Source organism: Lonchura striata, chromosome 9, assembly GCF_046129695.1.
Source record: "Lonchura striata isolate bLonStr1 chromosome 9, bLonStr1.mat, whole genome shotgun sequence".
Lineage (NCBI taxonomy): Eukaryota > Metazoa > Chordata > Aves > Passeriformes > Estrildidae > Lonchura > Lonchura striata.
Genome location: NC_134611.1, coordinates 1442197 through 1464365, shown reverse-complemented (window position 1 = coordinate 1464365; position 22169 = coordinate 1442197).

Here is a 22169-nt window from a genome sequence, read left to right as displayed (position 1 = left end):
TGAGGAAGTGCCTGGCGAGCTGGCCCTGGGCTTGCTGATGAGGGAGCGCTGCTAAAAGCTTTCTTCCTGCTGCTGGTGGTGTGGATGTGTTGTTGTTGAGGCAGGACGGGAATGAGAAGACTCTGATCAGAAGGCTGCTGAGAGTAAAACTATGGTTTACTCAAAAGACACTGCTCTTTTATACAGAGCTTCGTGAGGACGAGCTCCATTGGTCCTGAAGTGAAAACAACCCAAAGCATTGGTGCACAGTGCTTGACACACAGTGATAGAACTTAACTATAAACATTGTGAAAAACAAGAGAGATAAAGAATTATTTACATTCTTCTCCAGCTCTTTCCCAGGCTTCTGCCTGGCTAGAAACTCTAGTTTCTCTCTTTGACTGAATCTGAGATCCACATGGATGTGTCAGCTTCTGGGGCTGGATGACACACGGATTAATAATTCATGCTGGAGGTAGGGGCTGGTGGGAGCTGTTAGGAGCCTCGCCCTGGGTGAAGGAGCTGCCTTCCTGCTTGTCTAGACCACAGTCTCACAAGCTGTGAGCTCTGCAGTATTTCACTGACAAGATGTAAAATTGTTCTGTATCTAGCTCTGCAAGGTCTTTTAAGGAAAAACTATGTAATTAAGAAATGACACCTAAATTATTTTCACTTTTAAACCAATAACCTGTGCCCCGCAATGTGGACTTTTCTTTCCAGTTACACAAAACCACCCAAACACATGGAGAAGAAGGTGAAGAAGGAACCAGCTTCTGCCCTAAAACCTCCATCTTGCTTTATATATATTACTATATTCTAAAACCTTAAACTCTGACTTTTCTACCACGTGATATTACACACTTCTATTCCAACTACACACATATAATCTCAGTTCTATAATTCCATTTTGGAAGCCTTCTCCACGGCCTCAGGGCAAATGTGGTGTTCTCTTGAGGGTCTGTGCCTTTTAACACAGAAAGTCTAAATTTCTAAGCATCCAGGGTTCCAACAAAGAGTCTCCCCATGGCAAGCAGCCTGCCAGATCCTCTCCAGGGTGGCAGCTCTGGCAGCCAAGACTGCTTCTTGCTACCTAGAGCATGGTCCTATTCTGCTTTTTGGAGTGTTGCAAGATGTCTGCAGAAGCCAGACTATTGAAAACCAGTTTTCCATAGCTGGCAGGTGGACTCTGGTGCCTGCTGGTGGCTGAAATGCTGAGTCTGAAATAGTTTTTGTGATAGGGTGGTCCTCAGGATGGACTGTGCAGTTGCTCCTGTTGTGTGCAGGCACAGCCTGCAGTATTCCCAAAGGGACTGAAAGGCAGGAAAGTGTACATTGGCTGACCTGACCCTGGGGGAGCAGCATCCCCCTAGAAATGGATGTGATTTCCAGGAACTGGGAAACCGTGGTTCACATAAATGTGAATTTTAAAGGACCAAGTGTCTGTGTGTGCTGCTGTGATCCTGGATGGAGGGTGCCTCCCTCATGCTGTGTGTTGTACCTGGTTAGCAAGGATTTTCCTTCCTGGCCATGTGGAGACACCAGAAAGTCTCCGAGGTGACCTCAGGGCTGTACAATAACAGCCTGCAAAGTCTGTAGTCATGAGTGGCAGACAGAGGAGACCAGGGATGTGTGTCCAGGAATCCTGGGAAGCGGCTCTCAGCTCCAGCAGGCACAGAGCTCCCCAAGATCTGCCTTTCCTCTCCTCTCATGATGCCTTGTGAAGGCTCACCTAGAACAGAGACTAGATGGAGCTAAAGAATAAAGCAGGTATTTATTAAAAGGCCTCAAATGGATCCACCTTGGGCAGCACAAGAGCCCAAGGTGAACCCAAAATGGTCACAAAATGCACAAACGGTCACAGGGTCTGACACTTTTAGAAGTTCTGCTCCATTTGCATATTGGAGTTAATTGTCCAATTCCAGCCCATGCAATCCCATCCTTCTTGTTTTCTCTCTCCAGCCTACGTTATTTGTGCTCTTGGGCCTGAGATCTGGATCATTTGTCCTTGACCCCAGCTGGAGAAGGAATTGTTTTGTCTCCCTGCTCTGTGAAGAGAGCCACCATCCCCTAATGTGAAGCCCAGACCCACACACTAAAGCAGCACAGAATCTGAAAAATAGAAAAGCTCAAAGCTGAGGCATCACTCAGTGCCCAGTGTAACATTGCACTGACTTTCCCAAGTAAGATGTAAAACTGAGCTGATGGGGTTTTTGAGAGGAAAGCTCTGTTAACAAGAGCAGGGAGGTTAACTTTGGATCCCTGCCCAAATTGAAGTGGATATAATTTCTAAATGGCTCATACCAAAATGAAATCCACTTATTGAGGGAACGTGTCCCTCTCTTTCCTGTAGCACTGCTGTGCTGAGCACAGAGGGGACAGAAATTGCAGGTGAGTGAATTTTGTGCTGAACATGTTAGGAAGCAAACCAGGCCTGTCTTCTAAGAGATCCAACAAAACGATCCAACGTGGAATCAAGGAAAAAAAATGACCTAGAATAGATCAAATCCTGTCTCCAGTCTCTATTTTGCTGGACACTGGATTAGTCCTGAGCAGTGCTGTTTTTCCTGGGAAGACCTTACTCATGGCACTTTCTGTGGGCCAGGGTTGTGCTGCCATCCAGCTCGGTGTGATGGACAATGCTCCAGGCTGGAACAAGACTCCAAAGGCCTTGGTTCAGAGATGATGTTCACCCTGACCAGGGGCTGTGGTTAAAAGGAGCCATGGGGAGGACTCACCCTGAGTGAAAGCTGTGCACTAGAAACCTGGGGAACAAATATGTGCAGCAAGATGGAAGAAGCTGTCTACCTGCAATAGCTGTGCAAGCACTGGCTCAGAGGACTAAGAGTTCTTCATGCTGCAAAATGTGCTGCAGCAATGCAGGATCTCCATGTGCCTTGGTCACCCAGCAGTACTGGCCCAGGTTCTGGGAAGCTTCCAGCCTCAGCTTCACCAAACACGTGCTCTGCCTAATGCAAATGCTGCTTTGGAGATGCTGAAAGGTTTCTCTCCCCCCTCTCTTAAAAAGAGCATATGTTCTCACTACTAACAAGCAGGTTTGCAAAGAGTCTATTTTTAAGATGATTACAGGGTATCAGTAGCTGTTCCAGTGTCAACTGTCGGTTTTGTTTCCTCGTCGGCAGTAAACTGTTGGCAGGTTTGTGCACCAGAGGTTTACTCCTTCCCAGCTGTAATTGCACAGCACGGAAATTATCACTTGCTCTGTGCATGCCTCTGCTGGTTCATCCCTCTGAGCCTGCTGCTTGCCAGCAGCTCCTCCAAGCACTTCCCACCCGCTGAAGAGCCGTGTCGTGGCATCTCCTGCTGGCAAAAGACAAGGCCTGCCTAGATCTGAGCTGCACAGACGAGACTGAACGTGGCATTGTGCTACAAGTGTGCTCAGTATCAGTGCTTCCTGCTTTGTTGCACAGGGAAAGAGCCCAGGATCAGCTTCCTTTCCCACTAACACAAATGCAGACATGATTTTTTTGCAGGCAGTTTTCCCTCGTCTGCTGTATACAATTATACCTGCAGCTCTAGCTGAGATCTTCAGGGTGGGGAGCACCCCATGATGATTTGGTGATTTGGATGATTTGGTGGCTGGGTGTCTGGAGAGCTGGTGCTCATCAGCTGATGAATAGCTCAGCCTTTCTGCATTTTGGATCCCTGTTTGCCTGGCAGACAGAGCAGCATGGCCAGACTGCACCAGGCTTTTCTCCACATGGCCATGGGGAATCTGAAGTCCTCTGATGGAGTAAAGGATGTGAAGACCCTTGCTACAGCCAAAGCTGTGCTGGCTAGATGGCACTGGAGTTTTAACTCACGCCATCCCTTCCATCCTGCTCCCACACTGCTCAGCCAGAGGTGACTTATGGAGGAGGAAGCAAATAGGATCCTTTATTGAGAATTAAGGAAATAGCATTGTAAACACGTGCATCCTTTTATTATTTTTTTTCCAAGAGTCTAAGTAACCCCATGATTTGTGACTGCAGCTCTGCACACAGAGGGGACGAGGGAGTGCAGTGGGAAGTGTCAGCTAGTGGGAGGAGGGCTCAGAAGTTCCATTCCTTACCCCACAGGGCACATCCTGTAGGAAACAGCCACTTGAAGTACACTTATTCCTTTTCCCTTGACAGGCATGAGATGATGACGATGCCTGGGTGTGAAGTCTGCTCCAAGGCCTTCAGTGCAAGTCCTTGGCACACCTCTTCAGACTCAGCCTTCCCCCCATCCTGAAAGTTTCCAAAGTGATGGGAGAGAAACCACTGTTGTGTTTCCCGGGCTGACACCTCCTGCTGAGCATCCTTCCCTGCAGGAATGGCAGTCCTCTCGCGTTACTCTGGGGACACGCCGCCCTGCTGCTGATGGCACCAGACAGGATCCGTCACTGTGCTGATGTGTCTCCTCCACAAAAAATCCTAAATGACACCAGCGTCTGAGAGACGAGGAACAAAGGGAAAACAAAGAAAATTATCTGCTCAGTTTGGTCCCCTCTGGTCATCTGTCATCCCAATCTGGTGCGGGGACTGTGGAGAGGGCTGGGGTTTGAGGGTCCTGCTGGCGGTATGAGGTGGGTTTGCTTTGTGCACGTGAGACCAACAAGCCTGGCAGGCCAGAACGCTGCTTCTGCTGGACTCTGTGGGGCCTCTGTCTCTGTTTCAGCTTCTGCTGGTGTCCAGACCCCTCTGACTGCTGCCATAACCAGACCCTTGTAGTGGGGTGGAGCTCGGTGTCGCTGGTGCTGCGCAAGCGTCGGAAGGACCGTGCCAAGGTCGTGTGAGTCTCTCTCCCTGCCTCAAGGTAAGATCATCTCTACCTCTGTCATTGCTGTACTAATCTGTTTGTAAAGACCCTTGGGGATACAGGTTGCTCAACCTCTCCCAGGACTTCTAACAAGAATAATTGTAACAAGACTATACAGTGTATTGGGGTTTTTTTGTTTACTTTTGTTCCTCGCCTCAATTTTTGTTCTGTGGTGGTTATGGCTGAGGAAACATTTTCCTTTGCGTTTCTAGGAGGCTGTTTGAAAATTGCTCTCAGATCAGTGAGGACCAACTGGGATGGCTGTGCTCCTCTGCAATGCATGTGACAGATGTGTCAGCTCTGGGCTTACTCTCTCCAAATGGTCCATTTCTGTCTCAAAACACAGTGGCCAAAAGCAGAGCACCAGACTTATGACGAAAATCAGCCTTTAAGGTAAGAAGCTGAGATACTCTTGCTTGAAGAAGATGTATGGGGAGCCTCTCTCAAGTGAGGATGCTGACATTAAGCCTTCAAGGCATCATGGCCTTAGCTCTTCAGAACTGCCTGTCTTGTTGGGCAGGGAGATTTCTCCCAGGTGTGTTTTCTTGTTTAAATTCTCCGGTGGAGTTTTTCCCTCTCTTTCCACAGCTGTTACTTCCAGCCTCGGCAGTTGAAGGTACTTTAAAATTGGGTGGATTAGTGCTTGTGAAATAGTCTGGGCTGTTCATTTTCATGGGATTTAAGAGTGACTTACTGTTCGTGTCCTGAAAATTGTTTGTTTTGCCTGGAGGCCATTTTGCACAGGAACTTAAATTGTTGGCTTGACTCTCCTTTTGTGTAAGTTGTCCAAGTTGAGAGCTGTGTGTTCTGTAACAACCTCTTCTTGTCTGTGACAGCAGCATTTTGAGACCTGCCCTAATCAGAGTTTTGAGTGGCACCACTCCAAAGTGTGCTGGAACTGCCTGATTTGGAGGGAAGAGAGCAGAGATGGGAAAGGACAAGTACATCCAGTTGAGGTAAGGAGACTACCAAACACAGGGCAGCCAGACCAGAAACATGCAGATTATGTAAGCACAGCTGGGCTAAAACTTGGCAAAATAGTCCTTCTCGTCTTGTAGACTATCCTCAAGCAAATGATTTTCTGTGGACCCCACTGAGCTGTGAAGAATTGTCTGAGCAGAAGAAAACACAACTTTAATTAAACTGAGAAAACAAAACATCCATTTCTTTAAAAATGCCCCAGCCTGAGTAGCTGCAGACCTGGAAAACAGCCTTAAAAATAAGCAACCAGTAGCACTAATTACCCTGGAAGGCCACCACCTTCTCTTGCACAGGCAGGGGAAGCAGCCTGGGAACTAAAGGTGCTGGTGTGGTGACAGCAGAGCTTGCGAGGAAACCACTGGGTCTTGTCCCTGGGCAGCCCCAGTTGAGAAAGAAATACATCTGCAGGCTGCAAGTCCCCTGCCTGCTGCTGGGACTGCTCACTGGTGATGACATCTCAAATATGTTTTAATAACCAGAGGCTGTTAATAAGCGCTTGCTACTTCACCAGCTTAGATGCATCTCTTTAAATTTAAACAGGATTAGATAAGGTAGGGAGATTATTAAATACCCAAATGAACATTAAGCAGATATATTGGAGGTTTAACAACTCTGCAGCAGATTGTTAAATTGCTCTAAATATTTCCGTACTAGTCTGGGGGTATTTAATTAAAACAACCCCTCTAGTCCTGTGTAACGTGCCTAGCTGCCCTACGAGCCCTGCACAGGGCAGGACCTTAATTGGCAGCGTTACCATAAAGCTGAGCCATGCTCGAGGACAATTAAAAAACAACAACCTCCCCCCCCCTCCCCACCCCACCCCTCAAACCACCCCAAGCCCCTCTAATTAGTGTGAGAAATGACGACAAAACAACTCCGAGTGTCTCCAGTGACAGGTGCACAAATAACAAGGCTGATGAAAGATTTTGCAATTAAGATTGCGCTATGAAGATTAATGGGATATTTTCATAAACTGATGTAAGATTGCCTATAACCCAGTTGCCTCCATGTAACTCCATCTCCTTCTTACCAGCACTTCTGTATCTCTTATTTCTCAGATTTTCTTCACCCCCTCTTTTCAGCTTGCTGGGGGTTTTCATCCCCAGCAACCTTTTCCCCAGGTGTCCCATATTTCCTGGAGTTTTCCTTCTCTTGCTTTGGCTGCTCTTATCTAAATCTTTGGTTTCTGCTTCATTTAAACTTCCTGGCTGGGGTGGAAGTGGGGCTGTCCCTGCGGGCTGTCCATGTGGTGTTGCTCCATCATGGGCTGTGTCCACTTCCAGCGGCTCACTGGAAATTATTTTCAAGGTTTGTTAAGGGTCCAGCTGCAAAGCACACAGCTGGCTCTAGAGCCACGTGCATCCATGGCTTTCCAAGGCCCTTGGGTCACATTGCCTGTGCTGCTTCCCAGCAATGTCTCCCTTGAGCGTGCCAGCGATTCTATTAACCCAAATTAAATTGGTACAGCCACTGCTTGATAGGAAGCATTAAACTGGCAGGGAAGGAAACTGGGAGCTGGACCAGACACCCCTTCCCATGCATCTTTCAAAGAGGGGGGTTTGTGCCTCTCACCCAAACCTGCTCTTTTTCCAAGGACATTTGCCTGTTGCTGCCATTGCTGTGACTCTGTTACTCCTAATTGCCTCCTGTTATTCTTGATATCTCCAAGGCAGACCAGTACACAGGGAATTTACATCTTTTAATCTAGTGAAAGCAAGGACTGGACACGCAGCCTCCAGTCCTGCTTTTCTTCCTCTCAATTGCTGCCATACACCAGTTTGATGCCCAGCCCTTCAGTCTGTCAGTGCTTACTGGCTGCCTCTCCTTCCTGCCCTTGAGTTTCCTTCCAGACCTTGTCCTCAGCCCTCCCAGTGGCTTTGAGCTGTGATTTTCTGTGACACCTCAGAGGTATTTGTTAGGACAGGGGTTTTCAGAGGCCCTGGGCTGGGTGTAAGGGGCATTAGTTATGCCTGGCTGGAGGGAGCTCTTCCTTGCTGCTTGCTTTTTCCTATTGTTCTTTCCCATTGCTTTTTCCCACGTAAATGATGTGTTAGAAGAGACACCTGCCCAAACCTGCAGCCCTGCTCCCCCCAGGGCCCTCTCACCAGCCAGGCTGCCCAGGACTTTCAGAGCTAGGGGTGAATAATCCCCTGCACAGGGATTTTGAAGTAGTTATAGCTGGGGCTCCCAAACCAGTACAACCACTTCCACACTGTCCTCCTTGTTAACTCTGCTGGGGAAGGGTGCAAATAAGACCTCAGGGAAATGCTGTTTGCCTGCTGATTCTGAGGCTCTCCCCGTGCCTCTATGCTCAGCAAAGGGGCTGTAAATTGTTTCCCACCCTTTGTGAACAGTCTTTAATTGAGAGTTAGCACAGAACCAGTGGCTTGTCTCAGACACTTCTCTGTACAGAGGGATGCTTATGCACACCGAATTCTGACACCCTTACTATAAGGTCCATGAAAAAACCTGGTACAGCAAAAAGGCAGGAGGATTCCAGTCTCCTAAGAAAGAGGCATTAATTGGTGGTGACAGAAATATAGTTTTCCCTGAGAATGGTATGTGCCTGACAGTATTCCACTCACCAAAGCAAACAAGCAGAAATTAGGGCTTTCTGTCTCTTGTCCATGAGCCTTTTTGACTTGATATCTCCTTGTCTCTCCTCCTTTTAATTGCTCAGCTATTGTCCTATTAGTGTCAACGCTTGGCGGGCGCAGGGGCTAGAGCTGAGATGCTCTGGCTGGTGCTCTGTGAAGTGTCAGCCTGGATAAATAAAGTGCTTCTTTCTGTTCTCTCAAATCCCCTTTCCCACTCCCTCCTTACCTTTCAGATGCTGGAAAAAGCCAGGGAATGTTCGTGCAGGCTGTAGGTGTAGCCTTTCCTCCCAGGCCCTTGGCTTGCTGGAACTTGCAGCCCTGCTCCGTGACTCTTTGCTGTGTCAGCTCCAGAGATGACATTATGCTGGAAACCAGCAAAAGGTTTCTGCAGCAAGATGATACTTCTTCGTTTGGGATTCTCAAGATCTCGCAGACATTGAAAAATGCCTGGAAAACTCTCCTGGTGGAGGTGCTGCTGTGATCCTGCCTCGCTGGATGGGCAGATCTGCAGCCTGACCTCTCGGGCTCGTGCTTTCACCTCGTGTCTGTGTGGTGGTCCAGCGTGGCTGGCAGGGAGCTGGCTGGCTGGCTCTGTGCTTTCCATTCCCTCTCACTGTCCTGGTGACTGCCCTGATGCTCATTTCCAGCAAATTAACCTTTTGGGGGAAGGCTTCACATTCCTAGCTTCTTGTCCTGGCTGCTAACACCTCCCAGGAGGCTGATGCTCCCCGCTGATCCAGAACTGCCTTTTAGTGGAGGTGGGGATGTAGGGCAAAGACTGGGAGGCACAGAGGGCAGCTGTGCTTTCCAGGCTGAGCAGTTTCCCCTGCTGCTGCAGGCTGCTGGGATGTGCTGCAGACAAGATTGTCCTTGGAAATCTCTTCTTGCCAAAAGCAGCACAAAAATGCTTTCTTGCTTCCTGGAAGAAGCAGAGAGGGTGCCAAACCCAGCCTGCCAAGGAGCAAGGTCCATTGCCCTGGTGGCCTGTGGTTCTGCTGTGACCTCTGTGGCTGCCTCCTTCCCTCTTTGCCCTGGGGAGCTCAGAGCAGAGCCTGGTTCACCCTCCCTGCTCTGTTGGGAGCTGGGGACAATCCAAATGGATGTGCCCTGACCCAAATGGCCCCTGCAATTAGTGCTGAGCAGGTCTGGAGCTCAGAGCAGTGAGATGATGTCCAGATGCAGCAGCAGAGCTTCAGGATCCCCTTTGCTCATCCCACAGCCTGGATGAGCCACAGATCCCAAGGAATAAGCAGGATGCAGCTCTGCCTTGAGAGATGCTTTGAAACAAGCAAACAGGGGGGTGGGAAGGGAATTTGTGTTGCAGGGTGGATTTAATGCCTGGTATTTTATAACCTGAGTGCCTTTTACCAACACAGTTTTACTATCCCCTCCCATCTTAATAGCTATTTTATAAATATTATTATGAAGAAGTCTTGGTGGTAATGCTAAAGGGAAGCTGGGCTTTGTTTTATCTGAATAGCTTTTGCTTCCAGCTTGGGATAAGGGCTGTAACACTGCAGAATGAAGCTGGGCTGGAACAAAAGGAAATCTATTCATTAACTTAAATCGTAGTAATTTTAGCATGACCCAAGAGGAGCCTGGTGAATCTAACCCTCTATTTTCCCACATCCTTCCTAGCAAGTGCCTTTCTTTCTCACTGAGGTTTGAGAGCTGACTCAGTTCCAGACTGGAGTGAAATCTGGGGTGGATATTTTTTTTTTCACTAAGATTAGAGTCAATGCTTTTACAACAATTACAGTGGAAAGAGAAATTATTGCCATTGTTGATTTTAACGCGTGAAAGCTGAACTTAAGTTGTCCACTTACCAACTCCATAGTTGCTGGATTTATTTTTCTTTTTGTTGTTATGTGCCATAACAGATTTCTGTAAATGCTGCTGCTCACCTAGGGGGTAGGAATCACAGCTGATACCTTGACTGCTTGACCCCTTATCATGTTAGTGACTCTCTAGGGCTGCGCCTCTGCTTTTTTTAGGATTTTATAATTTGTGGTGGGGGTGAGAGGCCAAACCAAGACCTAATGGAAGAGAGATGTAAGTGTCTGTTTGGGCCAGACTGAAGGGGTCCCAAGGCAGGTGAGGAGTCCTGGTCCCTGGCCTCCTGCAGTGTGATCAGGGTTGCAAAGAGACCTGGACCTTTCCATGGGCCAAATCCAGAGCTCAACTCCCCTTGGCAAGTTTTTATTGTTGGATGCTGGTTTTATTTTTTACATTTTTCATTTCAAACTCAGCTACGGTTGTAAAAATGAGTGGACAGAGGATTAATCCAGAGCAAAAAGGAGGGAGTTTCTGGGGGACAGAGGGCTAGGGGGTTGGGGATGCAGGAAGTCACAGGTATCTGCTTTCTCTCAGTTCCCCAGTCTGTAAAACCGGAACAAGGAGGTCAATAACTTACATAGGAGCTATACAGCATTTTGTAAAGGCTCCCAAAAACCCTTCTGGATGGCAAAGCACAATGGGAGCACAGACAGCCTCATCACTCAGGCAGCAAACTCCTACATGTGAGAACGCGAGCCGGGCGTTTGACGTAGCTGCTACCCAAATGCCAGCAGGTGACGAGCAGATGGGGCTGCCGGGCGCTTGTCTGAGGTCTGCCTGAGCAGAAGGTGGAGGGGGAGTGGAGATCTGAGTGCTGGGGCTTTTTAAAAAAAATTTTTCCCCCCTTGTGTGTGTTGTCGAAAGCTGCCACGTGGTTCTCACCAGAGATGTAAAAATAGAAGCCGTTGGCTCGCGCGGGGCTGCGGCGCTGCTGTATCTGGGTGTCATGCTCTCCTGGTTATTTATAGGTGGCAGCCAAACCTTGAGAGAAGGATGAGAGGAGAAAAATGAGGAAAATGTTTCACATGGTGGTTTTGGGGTATGCTGGTGCTCACTGGGAGCCCTGGGTTTTTTCCTAATGGGTGCCTCCACCAATCCTGCAAGGACCGTCCCATCTTCAGAGGGGCTCTCCTCTCTCATCCGTGTGTGTGACCTGCCATGGGGACAGTGTGCATTTAAACACATTTTAGATGGTTGGCTTTAAGGCATTTCCAGCATGGTGTGGCTAAAGCTGATAGGGCAAGAAATGCTTATCATGTAATTAGGAAATAGTTGTTGAATAATAAAATAATTTTTTTCTTCCTTACACATCTCCAAAACCAATTTTTGCAATTATAAAAATGACAACTCAAATTATTATTAAAACCAAAACAAAATTACTAATTATACTTACTAATATTTTAACAACTTTGATACACATGAGGGAAAAAAGATGGATGGATGTATAGATTGAAAGAGCTGATGAAGAGCACTGCAAAGGACAGAGGCAGTGAGCAGCCAGCTCGATGTGTGGTGTTTTGGGTGAGGGGACCTCTGGTTCTGGTAGGGAACCATCAGAGCAGTGCTGTACCAGCTGCAGTCTGTAGTCCTTTCTCTTACAGCCTTTTGCTGTACCCTGAGTAGTCCTGGTCATCGTGCACTGTGCAATTTCCCATATTTCTACTGTTCCTGAAATCCCTACTACATGCCCTAATGCAGCCTTCAGCTTGGAAGAGATTTGGAAAAATTAATTGGGTATTAAAAGCCTTGGTGGGCTGACCCTGGGTGGGTGCCAGACACCCACCAAAGCCTCTCTCTCACTCCCCCCTGCAACTGGATGGGGGAGAGAAAAAATAACAAAGGGTTCATGAGTTAAGGTCTGGGAGAGGTCACTCACCAAGTATCATCATGGGCAAAACAGACTCAAATTAGAGATTTGTTGCTAATAAAATCAGAGCAGGATAATGAGAAGTAAAAACAGAGACTAAAAACACTTCCCCTCATGTTATAATGTCACATGGCTTGGGACATCCCTTTGGTCACTTGGTATCACTTGTCCTGGCTGTGCCTCCTCCCAGCCTCCCATGTACCCCCAGCCCCTCACCATATAAGTGGTAGCCATATAAAAAGCAGAAAATTCCTCAGCTCTGTGAGAGCCCTGCCCAGCCACAATGGAAACATCCAAAAATCCTGTTTTGGATTCAGCACGGATCCAAAACACAGCCCTGCACCAGCCTCTGTGAAACAAAAAACTCTACCCCAGCTGAAAGCAGCACAGATGCACAGCCCCGAAATCTGGTACCCACCACAGATCCCTCTTGTTGCTTCACCCTGCTCAGCTCTGACATGGGAGGGACCAAGGCGAGGGGCTGAGTTGAGAATCCAAACCCCCTCCTGCCTGCAAATATCTGGAAAACCCCCTGTGCTCTCCTGGGAAGGCATCCCTGCCCAACTAGGACTGGGAACAAAAACCAGGATCCCTTTGGGCTTCCTGAAAGGTTTTTCCCACTCCGTCCCTTTCCCTGTGACAATTTGTGAGCCTTTAAGGACGAGATGCTCACAGGTCCCCAGCGCTGGCACTGATGTGATGGGGACAGGGGCCACCACACCTGGTGGTGCCTGGGAATAGGAGGCAAACAATTACAGCTGAAGAGGTCGTATAGCATTGTAATCCCGAAAAGAAACATTATGATTCATCATTCCTGATGTAATGTCATCTGTTTAATAAAGCCGTAACTCACTCTGGGCTCATTTTTAATGGGGCTATTTAGGTAATGGCGTTGGGTTTGCTCTTTCCCAACCTCCTCCCACTCCCATACTAAGTAGGATTTGGACCGAGCACTTGGAAAGAGCTATTGTAGCCGAAGACTTTTTTTTTATATTTACAATATCTTTCAGGCCATAGCTGAATGGGGTATTATTTATGTCAAATCACTACTTACCCTGAAATATGGGGGGAAGGAAAGCCAACAGCTGGATATGGTAATGAGTAAATAAACCATGTGTCTCTTTAATGATAGGGACATGAATTTGTGCCGCATGGGGAAACGGCCGGCGATAAGATGCCTTTGACTGGGGCTGACCACAGAGCAAGGGCACCCCAAAATTTATGTGGCTGGAGGGCTCCCTTGGCAGCTTGCTGGGAAGAGAGATGGTCTGATGGTCTGGGGTTGGCTTTGCTGCCTGTTCCCTGTGGAGGTGCTGTCCACATGCAGGCACAGCAGCATTTGCTGCCTCCAGCCTGGTGGCACAGCGTGATTCCTCCCAGCAAAAGCTGGATTTAGTTCCTGCGGATGTCTTGGAAACCCAGAGTTCTTAAAAATCCAGAAAGGTCATTTTAGGAAGAAGTGGTGGGAGGGGGAGTGGCTGTGATGCCAGTCCAGAGGGAGAGGCTGTAACTGTTCTTTCTTCAGGGTGATTTTCTGTGTGTGTGTGGAGAGAGGCAGGTCTGGGGATGGACATTTTGATTGCCTGTTGTTTGAACACCCACAAGTGACTTCATTTTTTCTGTGTCTTCACTAGAGCAGAGTGGCAGGAGTTTTTCTGTCCCTGGGGATGTGCTCCAAGGGCACAGCCAGAGAGTGGGTGATTGATGCAAACTGTTAAAGGAAAGGGGAGATGCCCAGGGGAATTGCCTGAGGATGGCATTGAAGTAGTTGTGACAACACCAAACTTCTTTATGCATTCAGCTCCCTGCACCAGGGGCAAAGAATTGCTTTCGTTTTGTAGCAAACTGGGGTTTGTGTGAAGTTTTGGTGTGGGGTAAAGCTTCTACTACTAATTATTCCAAAACTGAGTTCCATACTCCTGGACGTGCAAACCTGGTGGGAGCTCTCAAGGCTGAGCATCCCCCTGTGCTGTGTGGAGTGGAGACATGGGCACAAATTCCCTGTCTCACAGAGCTGATGTTCACGGGGTGAGCACTGAGCTGCAGCCACGTGGGCCCATTTCTCTTGAAGTCAGTTCTGTGCCTGGCTCTCCGTGCCTGTAAGAAAAAAACAGAGCTGCCAAACTGGATGGGTCATTTCTGATATAGCAAACTGCTCTGGGCAGTGGCCAAGAGGAGATGCTTTGGGAGTGTTTGAGAGCTGGGCATTTATGGGCAGACCCTTCCCACTGTATCTACCTGGCTTTGATGTAGGGACTGTCCCAAATTAAGGAGTCTCTTAATATCAAAAAGGACTTGACTTTCTGCACGAGAATTACGTAACCTTTCAAAATTAATGTGTTCCTTGTGCATACAGCTTATTGAAAAACCAAGTCATCCCTGTCCTCTACCACAATCCTCCTGAAAGGAGGAACCAGAACTGTAACTGGTTAGAGCTCCTTCTAAGATGCTTTAAATTGGTGTGAATGTGTCATTAAAAACATTGCACCTTGCCACCCATAGATTGCTTAGCTGGCAGCCACACATAAAGGCCAGCAGGGTTTTATTTGAGGACTTGTTGCTTTATCCATATCTTTTTGCCTAACTCAAAAAGTGAGGTCACTGGTTCTAAGAAGCCAGAAATTAAAATAAAAATAACCTCAAGGCCTGTACAGCTTTTGTGGCTGGCTGCACTTTGAGTTTTCCCCAGACTTTCCAGATGGAAACTCCCTGTTGTTTATCTATCTGTCCCGTTATCATATCAGGAGCAAGAAAGGAAACAAATAAGGAAACTTGGGAAAAAACCACCAAACCACAACAAATAAACCCCAAAACCATAAGTGCCTTAAAATATCCCTCACTCACAGCAGTTCCTACTTTTGTCCCATCCGGTGGTAATTTATGGCAGTGGAATCAGACAGATGCAGGAGCCAGCCCTCTGCTCTGTGGAGGAGCCAGGAAAGGCTGGGAAGGTGAGTCCTGTCTGGAGAAGAAGGGTGCTTTGTGTGCTGTGGGGTCACCACGCTTCCTGCAGGTTCCTCCAGCCTCTCTTTACAGGCTGGGTGTCCCGTGTGACTGCTGCTGAGCTGCATCCTGTTTGGACCATGGATCTGTGCTCCATGGACCTGAAAGGAAGGTCAGGGAATGCCACATGAAGGTGCTTGGACTCTTGCCCAGCCTCAGGAGGTGAGCTGATATCTGGTGATGGAATGGTTAGTGAGGTATCATATGCTACAGCTCTGGGAGCAGTCATGGATTCAATATTCCTTTCTTCTGCTTCCTTCTTCGTGCTGGTCCTTCACCAGAATGGGAGTGATGGTTTTCATCTGCCTTTTGAAGAGTTTTAGATCTGACATGTTCAACAGCTGAGACTTTGGTAGGGGGATTATTATCAATTTCCCTGTGGACCTTCAAAATGTTCTTTGCTTTTGGTCTAACTCGGTGTAGCTTGGCCTGGACACCTGTGCTCATGTCAAACACCACCTAATTCCACCCAGGGGTTTGGTTTGGGCTCTTTGGAGCAGAGGCTGCTCTTCATTACTCCAGCCCTGTGTAAGCAGCTGCTGAAGCTGAACATCTTTGGTGCAGTACGAGGAAATTGTTTCTGCCTGACTTTCATGTCTGTACAACCACTTGAGGAGCCCGTGCTGTGAACTGCCAGGGCTGTGCTCACATGGCTTAGAGTGGGAACACAAACCAGTGTGTGTCTCCTAAAACAAACACCAAAAATCTCATTTCATGAATGCTGTCAAGAATGTGAAATTTGTGGGTAAATCATAATGTGGTTCATGGGGTCAGCAGAGAAGGATAAACCTGCCACTTACAGATGTTCCAGGCAATAAAAAGACACTGTAAAGAAAAGCCCCTTGTTGCCAGGCAAAGCCACAGGCACAGAACTGAGCCGTGCCTGCGGCCTCCTGCTTTCCTGGGAAGTATGGAAGGGGTTAAGTGTGGAGCTGAGCACTCAGCTTGCTCTGTATTATGTCCAGGTGGCATGACGTGTGAACAGACGAAAGATAAAAATCACAGCGGATAAAATCACAGAGGAAATGGCTCTGTCTGAGCCCAGATCACGACGCCTTGCACTGACCCCACAACCTGAGCTCCATCAGTCAAGTTGTCCTTCCCTTGACTTCTCACCCCATGCTCTGCTGCTGCTGCTGCTCCATAAAAGAGGAGGCTGGTGGGAGGAGGGGAGAGGCGGCTCAGCCCGATGACTAAGAGGGTCCGAGGACACAGGTCAAGTTCTTTCTGCTGGAGTCTGGAAGGGAAAGCTGAGTACTCTACCAGACCCTGCTATAAAATGATCTTCCCCATAAAAGGACTGAAAAGGAACGGGGAGGCGAGTGTGGTCCTGTCCCGCCTTGGCTGGGGATGGGGATGAGGGTGGTGGAGCAGAGCCAGGCTGTCCCACAGCCACAGAGCAGTAGCAGTGTCAGGGCCTGGGGCTTTGCTTGGGAAGGCATCAGCTCTGTGACTTGTCTGTCAGCGGGTCCCTGCCCACCCAGCTCTGCTGACAGGAGGCCAGGGAAGAGGCCAAACCACCCTGCGTTGGGAAGTTGCTGCTGTGCCCTTGGTGCTTGGTCACCTTCGAGAAAGAAAGAAAGTCTTTGAGGCCTTGGATCAACTCTGTGGGCACCTCTGGGGGGAATGAATCTCCTCAGTCTCCTTCAGCAGAGACAGGTGGCATTGGTGACAGGAACAGTGTGCCACTGTCCCAGAGCCAGGCAGCCACAGCTGTGGGGACGGGCGCTCTCCAAGCTTCGCTCTCAAAGGAGCCATGTTCGCTGCAAGGGCCAGAGGATGCTGGAATTTGCTCCCTTTGTCTGATCCAAAAGTGTCTAGTTTTGGGGAAGGCCTTCTGGGCATGCTGCATAAGACATCTGTTCTACAGGGTGTTTGGGATGGGCCTCAACTCAGGCTTCCCAAAACTGGGAAAAGCTGGGAAGTGGTTCCCAGTAGTAGCTGGCTGAGATCCCCTGCCCTAATTATCTTTTGCAGCCCTGGGTTTGGAGTGTGTTACTAATGACACTGTGCTGGGGCAGTAAGAAGCGGGAGCGAGTTTTTAGGTGATTACACTGTAAATTTCTCTGTTAAAAAAAAAAAAAAAAAAAAAAAGGGAGCTTTGCCCCTGGTATAAAGATGCAGGAAACCACAACTCTGGTGGCTTCATGCCTGTATGGCAACTTGTATTTTCAATTCACCTTTACCTAGTTCCCTGTATATTTTAGCTTAGTTTAACCCAGCAGAGTTTAATTGGAATTTTTGCTCCAGAATGCCCAAGCTGGTTTAGAGCTGGCACTCCCTGAGCTGCAGGTGGGCATTGTTGGTAGAGATGCCTTCAGAGGTCCTGGAGACTGTCGCTGTCCCTGCGTTGCTGGGAACTGAGCTATGGCAGGAACAGGCTTGGGCATCAGGTGCTGGGAGGCCTTCAGGCAAAAGGAGAGTGTGGTTAAGCTTGGCTTAAGTGTCTGCTGAATCTGCTGTCCTGTCTGTGTGGAAATGATGCCGAAGGACCCAATGCTCTGAAGTCAACAATATGTCATGATGACCCATCCCAGGGCTGGGTGCACCAGTGGTGATGCCAGGGGAAGGTGAAGGATATTTAAATATCCCACTCCTTTTTGGAGCACTGCTCCCCCGAGGCTGTGGTTGTGATCACTGCCTGCTCAGAGGGGCAGGGTGGGCACCTCCAGACAGAGACATGACCTGGAACAAGGAGGGTGATGATGTATCTGTTAAACAGTGATTTAGAGCTTAATGAGCGCCATGCCTCTGCCTCCCCGTGGTGTGAGGAAGGTCAGGGTATGATGACCAGGCCCTGTCTATGAGCAAAGGTGTGCCTTGGCTTGACAGCATCTCTCGTGCCTTTGACAACATGTGTGGTTCAGAAAGTGCAAGCAGTTGAGAAGACTGAGGCTTCCCTGTCCTGGCCAGGAAGGGGTATCCCAGGAGCACAGGCTTCAGCAAGGACATGGAGAATGTCCACACAAACAGACACAGCTTTTTTGGGAGGCAAGATGCTTGTCTGTGAGCAAAGACGCCTCTGTGTGTGGCACAAGGGGCAGCTGTGTTTTGGGTTCACGGGATGTTCTGCGGGTTATGAGCAGACAGGGCAGCAGCCCATCTGTGTGTGTCTGCTCCTGGAGAGGCTGGAGAGCATCACCACTCCTCCTCCCCAGGGAAACAGCTCCGTGGCACGACCTCCCACCTGGGGAAACGAGATCAGCAAATGACTCCTAAGTAGCATGTCCATCACTGTCAAATTGACCACGGATGTCAAGCGTGAACCGGCTGTCCCCGCGGCGTGGCCAGAGCCAGCCCCTTAGCTGGCTGAGCCGAGCTGTGCTGACTCCCCGTGATAGCATTTTAATGTGAGGGATGACAGAGGCCTCCAAGTTAATGTCTGCAGAGAGGTGACAGTTCTGAATGTCAGCCAAAGTGGAAGGCCTGCCTGGAATTTCGCAGAGAGAGAAGAGGATGGGCGTGAAATTAGCCCAGGCAACCGTGTCTGCCGGCAGCCTCGCGACGCTGATACCTGGTGCTCCCAAAAGCTGGCAGCCTGAGCGGAACCTTCCCCTCGGACCTCAAAGGGCCACCTACGTGTGCCTCCTCCCAGCAGGGTCTCCAAGGGCTGGAGAAGGGATTTGAGCTCCCTGTTGCACTCTTGCAAGGACCACGAGGATGTGGAAATGGAGGCAGAAATGCCGCGCTGGCGATAGGAGGTGGAGATGAGATGGGAGCCAAGCTGGTGTCTGCCCACCATTATTAAAAATAACCAGGGCATGTATTTAGATGAAGCCTGGCTCTCAGGAGCTTGGCTGGCTGCCTGAAAAGCCCCACGGAGTCCCACAAGGAAAGCACTCCTGGTGATTAAAATCTGATGGCAAAGAGCATCCGAGTAATTCCTAAACAGCTCATTCACAAGAGAGACAGAAAACCTCCTGATGCTCCTTGTGCAGATGGGGAAATGGCCAGTACAAATCAGCTCATGCCAAATGAGCAGGTATTCCTGTCCCCTTCCCCAGCCTAGGACCAGGGAGCTCACTTTGCTGTGCCTCAGTTTCCCTCCTCTCCATAGGAATAAAATCTGGGTTTCTTTATGAAGAAATCTTGGTGAAAATAAATGGCTTCAGGGTTGCAAAGGGCCTGAAGGCTGCAGGTGGGAGGCATTCCTGAAAGGAGACGAAAGCAATGACAAGATACTGAGCACAGCCAAGAGCTAAGCTGGATTTATTAAAGAAAAAATGAGGGAGACGTCTGTGGTCAGCTTGATAAATTGTCTCCCCCTCAAAGCTGTGTTTCTGTGTTATTGTTCGCCTGTGATGGGATCTTGACAAACTCTTCCCCGGGCTCAGGGGCTAATTGCTGAGTTCACAGAGTTGCAGATGGTCTTGCATGCTGTCATCTGAGCTGGCACTAGGCTGAACTGGCTGTAGACTGGCCATTGGGAAACCATTAATGGCTCTGTTTGGTATTGCAATACAGGGCACAGTATTTCCTTTTAAGTCCAGTAGAGCCCAAACTCTTCCACTTGCTGGTAACCTTCAAAACAGGGAGAAGAGTCAGTTTCTGTTTGTGTTCCTTGTGAAATCCTGCCTGTAGTGGGCAAAAGGATTTCCAGAAACCTTGTGTTGGATGGCCTGAAGATCAGGAAGAAGATGCTCTGCTTCTCCTTACTGCAAAAGCCCAGGGAGGAGGAAAAAGTTTGGTTGTCTGTATTCCAGCAAAGCCACGACTTGGGAACTCTGGTGGCCTGCTGTCACCCTGTAGGGACATGCTCTGACTTGAATATTTGGGAAATCACAGCTTTGACACAAGAGAGCTTTGTGAGAGAATCCCAAAGCAGGATTTTGACTGAGATGTTTCAATAAAAATCTGTCTTTTTATTTGTGTGCAGATAAAGCAGTGTAAGTAAGGCTGTCAGATAAATAAACACATGTGGTGGCTCATGAGGAGCAGGATTGTAGTGGGCAAATCTCTTCAGAAAATATCTCCTGGGTGTTGGAAGGTCCTAGGGATTCCAGGAGCTGCTAAACAAGTCCTGTGTTGCTAGGATGGCACCTCAGACTAGGCTGAGATGCTGTTAACAGAAGTGGTGAATTGTGGCTGCTCTTCTTGCCAGGGTTTCACGGACTTCCAGCTGACTACAGCCATGTGGAAAAGGAGATGAAGGATTTGTCCACCCCTTGTTTGAAGATAAGAGTCCTGCTTTGTTGTTGCACTGAGTGCAGAAGTGTGGCTGCAGGCCAGTTACACAAAAAACTCCACCAGAATTCCTCACAGATATGTCCAATGTCCATTCTATGTAAAAAGCAAACAAACAAAAAACCAAAAAACCCCCACAAAATTTCCCACCAAAAAACCAACACACCCACAAACCACAAGACACTTCTAAATGGAAAGAAAAAATGAACTGTAGACCCCCTGTTCTCAGCACCCCAGAAGTTCAAGCTAGTGTTGGCTGGTTTTAGCTGGATACTGAAATGAAATGGTATTGATGCTGAGAAAAGCCTCTTAAAATAAGGAGAAGGTCTACAATGAATCCTAAATTCCTTACTCTAAGTTTAACACTGTCTTTATAAGCCTGAGCAATTGACTAGAGAAATGTTCAATTATTTTTCTTGGCAGCACTTTGACCTTGAGGTATCTCCTGGCCTTGACCTCAGCTCTTTCCCAGCCAGACAGCCGTGGAGGAATGCAGAACTTTGCAGACTCTTAATCCCAATATATCAAATGCCAGTCTTGAGGAGCCCTGCTGGAATCTGCTGGAGCATTGACCCGTGCTGTCCTTGTCTGCACTGCTCCGTGGCTCCTCTGAGAGCCCTAACGGACACTTCTCTGCCCAGGAGGATGTAGACCTTTCTCCTGCTGCTTGTGCTCGGTAGTGGCATGGGAAGGATGTCACAGGGAGGCTCTGACTCCACTAGGAGGGTGTCTTTCATCATCTTGTGCTTTTTCATGGTGGATTTCTTCCCTGCCATCCCTGCTGTCACACAGAGCCCTCACTTTCCTCCCCACCGCTTCATTTTGCAGCCAATCCAGAAGCTGTTGTCTCCCGAAGTGTGGGTGGAGGCACAGTGGGAGAAGACCTGTGTGGATTAAGCTCCAACTTGCTGCCATCCCTGCTTCCTCTGCTCAGACTGTGGCTGAGCAGGTTCCCCTCCTCAGACTCAGGCTGGAGCTAACTCAGGGGAGAGAAGTGTGCGCTCGTTTATCCTCCTCATCGACAGATGGGATCCGACAGCTTCTTCCCTTATGCAGTCACAGACTCCACAGCTTGCATCTTTCCCCCTTTTCTGCCAGGAATAACTTTAAGGGGGGGGGGCTTTAAAAAATGGTTCATTAATGTTCTGGAAATGTTGTTTTATGTGTGAATTGCAAGAACTATTTACAGTAACTTCTCAAATGAACTTTGCGAAAGGGGAATAATTTTGCTGTGTGCAAATTTCGCAGCCTTTTACTGCTCTGACTTTTTTTTTTTTTCCTTTTTTCTTTTCCTGACAGCATCTACATTTTAAAGTTATGGCCCCAGGCTTAAGAAACTCAGTGTCTTTTTGGACCAGGTGAATTATGAATCAGCCTTGAACTCCCTTCATAGTGCTGAGTATTAATGTGTCCATATTGCAGAGGTTTAGTGACTTAGCCAGTGGGTTGAGCAGAGAGCAAAGAGGGGACTTGAGGTCTCCAAGTGTTTAAGGCAGGGCACTATATTCATTCCCTGCTAGACAGATGGGAGACAGTGAGGCCCATGGACCTTGGAGAAATTAATGGGTCCCTCTGAAAAAAACCATCCTGCTTAGAAATGAAATGTTAGCTGCACTTCTGTGTGCTCTGTGTGGCTGCCTTTATCATTTGTAAAAGTTGTCGCCTCCTGGTGTCATCCCAACTTTCTGTATTGGTGGAAGAGCCCTTCCATGAAGCATGGGGATGTTGGCCAGTTGTGCTGCCTGCATCTTGTTTTAATGGGGTCATTAACCAATTATTAGCTTAACTGAAGATACTTGCTGCAAATTTAATTAAAACTGATTATGGGAGGTGAGATTTTTCTTGAATGGGAGCTTTGATGTACCATAAGGCGGGAGACAGCTTAAGGTGAGACCCAGCAGAGGGTCAGTGGGCAGGCAGCT